Below are 7,246 nucleotides of genomic sequence, written 5' to 3'. Positions count from 1 at the left end.
ACTAATGCCAAAATGAATATTTCAAACAGAGAATGTAGCTCTATACGAGGAGATAATTCATTTCGTATCACATAAAACACGCGTCATTACAAGACATTTCTAACTGTGTGTTATACGTACGGTATTTACTAGAAACCTGATATTCAGCGAGGCTCAACACATCTTTCTTTTTCTTTATATAACCTCTGGCATTTAACTCCGTGGAAAGACTTAATGTTTCTTTGTAAAGTTAATCCAGTCTCTACATTTAGTCAGCCACTGATAAGAGTTCCCGTTTCAAAATACACTCTTTAACTTGCTTTGTGCTTACTGAAGTAGCTATGATCGCCAAAAGCTAGGTGATATTTAAAATTAATACTAGATTGTATTCTTGGCTCCTGAAGAGATTTGTCTAGTTCTTTTCATTACAAAATAAACTTATGTATTTCCTTCCTTTGCTTCAGCTAATACTGGTATTCAGTTAATTTTGATTTCCGTGGTATTGTTGTTTTTTTCCATTTGGCATATACATTTTGACTGATTCCGTATTTTAAACGTTTCTTGGTGTCAAAATATCGTTTACTGCGCAGCTTGAGATGACTTGGACATACTATTATGAATTCGCAAATATCCAGTATCCCAACTCACAATAAAAAAATGATTACTTATCTCAAAGTAGAAAATTCTTAAGTCTCTACTTTATAAAATTTGATTGTGTCTGGTCATGGATGCCAGTCTTTCACAGTTGATAGCGAAGAATAATAATATGTACTTTCCTGCCAACAGACCTGTATTGTGAATATTTAACGGCATTCACGTTGCCAAGAATTGGCTGGACCATGACGCATATACATTTACCCATGGTATATTATTATATATTTTGCCCAAATATTACTGTTACTTTTGATTTTCTATTTTTTGACATTACATATTAATCGTCTTACTGTTTACGTTATCTTTCTCGTAGGTCGGTGGTTCTTCTCGGGGTTTTCCCGGGTTCTTCCTCCACCATTAATACTGGCCGCAATGCATAGCATATCGTGTGCTGAAATATGGCGTTAAACCCCACAACAACAACAACAACAACAATGTACGTTATCAATTAGATCCTGTTCAGTTAATTATGATGTAGGCAATTATGACTGCATGTTGTACAGGAAGAATGATTTTGTTTAAATATAAAAAACTAATTTTAAAATTAATTCCTTGCATAACGCAGCATACACTAAATGAATCAAGTAACTCACGAGGACGAATATTACGTGTAATTGCAAAAATGAAAAGTCACTACATGAAGGAGAAAACTGTAAACCAAAAGAATGGTTTCGCTTGGCCTTTACATCACCATTAGTTTTTCTTTTTCTCAATTTACTACATATTAAGTACCAACTTAATTTTGAAAATAAAAAGGTCTTTTTAGCAGAACAATAGGAGAATAATTTAAACATTTGATGAAAGTTTTATTAAAAATGAAATGTAACATTTTACTTGGGTTCAGTTACTCTTTAATATTTTGACAACATTATACATTCTTACAGAGTATAAAAGATACATGCATTTGAGATCTAATACTTTTATTTTTTCAGTTCTCTGTTCGTGTGACAATGCAAGCTTTCTCAGCCTGCCATGCGATAATTGATTGTGTGCGACTAGAGCAGATATACCTGCAGCAAGAACAATGGGTGAGTTCGAAGAAACTAGAGAAAACTGCATTACGTTTCGCACGTGGCAATTGTATTTTGCTGCGGAAACCTAACTTGACGTATCTGTTTGAAGTTGTTCCAAATTCTTATCTTGGCAACAATGAATAAACGCAATAACTCATTGCTAAATTGGACTTGCATTTGTGGTAGGATAAGGCTAAATACTTGGAGAAGTTTTAAAACTATAATTTACTGCCACATATTAGGTAATCACAATCCTTACATTTATCTGATCTGCCTAAGAATATGATTGAACGCTGGATCACATTACAAATATGGGCTGAGTGGATTGTGGAGATGCGAGGGAGTGGTGAACTGAAGGGTGAGTTTAATATGTAACAGGGTAATAATCTTTAAGCTTTTATTCAGAGTAACGTTGTCTCACATTGTCTTTCTGTCGCTCTCTGTCTCTCTCTCTCTCTCTCTCTCTCTCTCTGTGCCAGCGACTGCATAACATCATTTTTGGTGATGTAAGCATTATCAAAATGGTATAGGGGGTGGAGCATACAGGCAGGTCGATGTGTGCCGTAAACCACGGACACGGGTCCTAATCTCCATTGAGTATATTCTCTAACCCGTATCACAATATTATTCAGTCAATTATTAAAACAGTATGCTAATGTTGTCAAGCATTCACCTGTGGATACGGGTATAACACTTTATGCTCAATCTGATGTGTATCTTTGTCAACTTCTCTCTCTGTCACTGGCTATTTGTCTCTGTCTTTATCTCTCTGTCTCTCTCTCTCTCTCTCTCTCTCTCTCTCTCTCTCTCTCTTGTTACTACTATATTGTCTGAAACTAAGCAATGAAAGACCGAAAACTAATATTTTGTAGAAATCAAGAAATAAATTGTTTTCTAATGCAACGCAAAAAATTAAAAAGAACTTACAGTGTTGCGAATTCTGTCACAAATAGTTCTAAACGTTTTATCACAAGTAGAAATGTGTAGAGTTCTAATTGAATTCTAGCGGTGTTCCAAATAAATCCAAACATTGAATTTGTTGATGAACATGTAGTCTCGAATGTGATAATCTGTCAATAGCTTAGAATGAGGTAAAGTGCTAACATTCTTTTGAAGTATCACATTATGATAATCCACAAAGTTCTAGACTAAATTCTAGATACATTCAAATTAATGATTTAGTGTAGGAAGTGTAAAGGAGCACGTTGTCATTCCAGTGAATAATTGTTTTTAAAAGTCCTCCCACATTAAAAACTAAACTTCAGAATAAAACTAGTTCGACTTCGGATGTTAACGTAGAATGAATAATTTGTCATGCAACAATATCGATATTAAAAGCTAACACACAATATTAAAGACAAAGTATAGTACAGATATTGTTTACAAAATAGGCCCCACCCATCAGGTAAACCATTAACTTTATGTTGGACTAAAGTCAGTTACAAAGATATACACATCGCATATAATCATGGAGAAAAGTAATAAAAAAAATGCAAATTAAATAAACACAGCACGTTTCCTCTTAAAGAATACGAAAGATGTTTACAATAAGTCTTTTTACATATTGGTCGAATACACGGTACATATAATTGTATTAAAGAAGATGATGTATAATAAATTAAACAATATATATATATGAAACCACTTTTGTACACGTGAATGTGCATCTGCAATTAGATTATGTTTTCCCTTGATTTTGTTGATGTCATTATTGTATTTCTGAAACATCAAACTCTATGTTAATAATCTCTGATTTTCATTTCGCTAATGAAATTAAAGGGATTTCCGATCACTTAATACAATAACAAGAGAAGGAGTTGAATGAACAGGTGCACTCTTAAGTATAGTCCTAAACGTAACAAAAGCTCCTGGTATTTTTCAGACCATTGGAACTTTGTTTTCTTACGCAACGCATTGGTCAGGTGTTCAGCAGCAATTGAAAAATTGGATAAAAAGATTCGATAATATCCAGCCATACCAGATAATCGCACCCGTTGCTTTTAACTGACTGGCAGTTTAAATTCAGAGATAAAATTGATCTTGGCATTTATAGGGCAATTATTCCTAAAACAGTAACACAAGCACGGCAAAACACGCTATTAGTTAAATTGTCACATTTGCATCAATGAGTAGCTCAAAGAAATTCAGAATTGTTTGTAATTGATCTTTTCAGGTGCTATTGTAGTTAATTACGTCATCGATGCAAGGGTCAAAATTTTCCAGGACAGATGATATCATGTTCATTGGACGCTGAAACGTTGAAAAGTTCAAGGTGGACATTTCATCAAAAAAGGTATCACTTGATATTTATGAAGTCCATCGGTAGATACGAATACCGAAATTTTGTTTGCTCTTGCCGTGAGTGGAATTTGGCAGAAACGTTTCGAAAGGTCAATTATAGAAACTTTTCAATGCAGTTATCAATTCTTCACAATGGAAATGAATCAGTTTTGTTGACACTAATCACTTTCATTTTTTTTGGTGCACATCGGAAAGTATTATTTGGTTTCGACACAGGAATATATGGTGAACTCTAGTCTATTGATTCTATGAAATCATTCCCCTGCTAATACTGAATTTTCATTTTCAAACATTCCTGATTGGAAGGATTCATCTTATAAGGATGCTCCTTCACATGTGTAGAATCTGCAAGGTTATCGTTAGTGTAGATTTTCTTTATTTGTTTAGGAACATCTGGAATCCAGTGCGGAATGTCAAATGATCGCTATTTATTTCACTCTTTCCTTGTGCCTGTAAATGTGAGATTATTATACACTGCTGAATTCACTTCCATTTCATTTCATCAAATAAATCTTAAACTGAATGCAGGTTGCAAAGATTATTAAAGGAGTATTACTATCAATATATTCCGTTCGTGTATTTAAATGGCAAAGATGCTTTTGTTTTTGCCTTCCTATAGTAATGATGCTACGATTTAAGTCATGTGCTTTCTTTCAAGAGTATGATGACCAGATTACTTAGACTAAAGAGACTTAATAAGGTAAAGAGGTATACCTTAATTTCTATGACTGGGTAGAGATAAAAAAAAATTTGTGTTGCCTCACACGCGTTGGCAATTCTATTTGAAATTAGAAACATAATCAACAAGATTAATTTTAGAATCTTCACTTGAAAGAAACTAGTCTTTTAATAACTTCAATGGTTCACGTACAGTATGATTCTTTAACTTGTTCCTTAATAGCAAACAACAGCAAATGAATACATTCGTCCCAGTTTTTCCTGTAACAAAGCATTATGACCAACTCATATCCTTGAGCATTTGATGAAATCTTTCTAAAGCCGCGTGACTTTCAGTGTGATTTAATTATTGTCTAATTCATGCATAACTTTCTGGAAAATTCCAGATATATATTTTGACCCGTGATAAGATTGGATATACTTGGGATGGCCAAATTGTGTAAAATGTCTTTATCAAAGAATTTACTACTGATTCAATATTTATATTCCTCACATGATTTGCATCTGGAAATGTTTAGACGCACACATTATGGTAAACAAATACTGGTTGCCTGATTTGGTTTTATGTAAGGAACTGAAACAGACTACCATTTTGCTGCTGAACGTTTCGTCAAATGCAGGATTAGGTTGCAGATCGACCTTTTGTATCTTCTGATTAGGCTACCCTACTATTTGGCAAGTATAACAAGATATACAGTATTTACACTCATCACTTTTAATTTTTTGCAAAAAACAATTATGCGTGATCTTGCTATAAGTCTTACTGTAGTCCAAATGATCAGCCAACGGTAGGTCATGGGCTAGAATAAGAATTGCCAAGATATTCAACCAAGGAACAACAGTTTTATATCTCGCGTACCGCTCGTCACCAGCGGATACCCTAGGTGGTTTCCATTTTCTCATAAGTACCACAAAGTAACAAACTAATAGTCATCTGAAACATTCACAAGATATTATGATCTTGTTCGACATTGAGTGGCTATCTTAAGTCAATCTGATTAGAATAAAGAGAATGAGATGTTAAAAGACGATAATTATGATCAATACTTCCTGAATGATCAATACAAGGAGCAATAGTGACCTCATCAAAATTCTGACTAATACATGTGTCAGTTAAGGAAGGAAGAAATGACCTGATCAACGCCATTCTCAAGAGTTTTCTTTGTCAAAGCTCGGGTACCTGCACAGGCTGGGCATATGTCGGGGATATCCTTACTTTAATAGGATCAACTTTGTGATCAAATATGTCTTGTCATTTTATAGTGGATTAAATACAACCTTATATCAAGCTAGGCTAATGCCTGGCAATAATTAATACCCTCGATTGGTAAAGACGAGACTGTTCCGACTGTCACGGGTCCTGAGTCCAAGTCTATAAATGTATACAATATAAAGGAATATTTACAAAGCCGCATTCCACTCACAGAATAAGACATGACACTTTCATTAGAAGAAGTCTTCTCATATAAAGTTAAAGTGCCTGATGATAAAATACTTTGAGATATATCCGTGCCCCATACAATTATATGATACGGATTGGCTTGGCAGTATCAGAATAACCAAGAAATGGTATAGATCATTTCGGCATGAATGGTTCATAATTCGCAAAAACAAAATCAGACTGGGGTTTGCTTGACCCAACGAATGTACTGATTTCAATACTTAACCGTGACAATTACCTTTTGAAATTAGAGAATTTGGAATACCTCCATTTTGATAATGTTGCTTATTTTTCATTATTAAACAATCAGAAAATACATGCCGTTTCTTCTTGCAATAGACAAAGTTATGATTTATTTTCAGAAACCCTATTTATAAACGTTATGCTCGATTAGGATTGAGATTTGGAAGTACTCGTATGAGACTGACATGCTTTTTTGTATAAGAAAAACTGCAAATAAGAAAACGTATTAACAAATAAATCTTCGTGAGTTATTGAATAATTGTCAGTTGTATAAGCAGCATTTCTTTTACATTTTTGACCCTTTGTTAATCAGGATAATTTTTAACCTTACTACGGAAATAATTCTTGAACTCTTCAACAAAGATGAGTTTTTTGAAGTTATCGTCGTCTTGATCTACTTTGTTTTACTAAACACCACCTACCAAATAATTGCAAATTCGACTCATAACCCTTCCAAATTCATTCCCACATCATAATCAGCACTTTGTTGTACTGACAGTAAGGTATAGATCACGAGCTTTGCCAATGAGTAAACTTTGCAATAATAGTGTCCAATGCTACATTAAGACTCTGCGGTCTTTAACTAAATGAAAAGGGCAAACACCAGCAGTTCCAATTGAATTCCAGTGGTGTTCCAAATGAATTCAAAATTCAATGCGTTGATCTGCATGTAATCTCGAATGTGCTAATATGCCTATGGCTCGGGATATGGCGGTGAGTTAAAAGTCGTTTTGATGTATCACAATAATAGAATACAAAATGTCCTAGACGGAATTAATTATAATTACAGATTAATCATATAATCCAAGAAGTAACAAAGAGCACTTTGTAATTCCAGTGAATACGTTTTAAAAAATCCATCCAACATAAACATGTAACAAAACAATAGAACTGATTCCAATTCGAATGTTAATTTAGTAATAAGTTATTTTTCAAG

The 7,246-nt window shown here is 33.8% G+C and overlaps 1 long non-coding RNA gene across 1 annotated transcript; it reads left to right on the top strand.

Moving 5' to 3' along the window:
• The first annotated feature begins 1,563 nt into the window (after positions 1-1,563).
• Positions 1,564-4,509, top strand: LOC149799803 (uncharacterized). The gene is made up of 2 exons (XR_016420920.1): positions 1,564-1,661; positions 3,820-4,509. It is a non-coding gene; the product is annotated as an uncharacterized LOC149799803 (long non-coding RNA).
• The last annotated feature ends 2,737 nt before the right edge of the window (positions 4,510-7,246 follow it).

Source organism: Sinohyriopsis cumingii, chromosome 5 (genome assembly GCF_028554795.1).
Source record: "Sinohyriopsis cumingii isolate HCF-2022 chromosome 5, ASM2855479v2, whole genome shotgun sequence".
Taxonomy (NCBI): domain Eukaryota; kingdom Metazoa; phylum Mollusca; class Bivalvia; order Unionida; family Unionidae; genus Sinohyriopsis; species Sinohyriopsis cumingii.
Note: the sequence above shows the minus strand (reverse complement) of the source record. Positions and strands in the feature narration are given on the sequence as shown.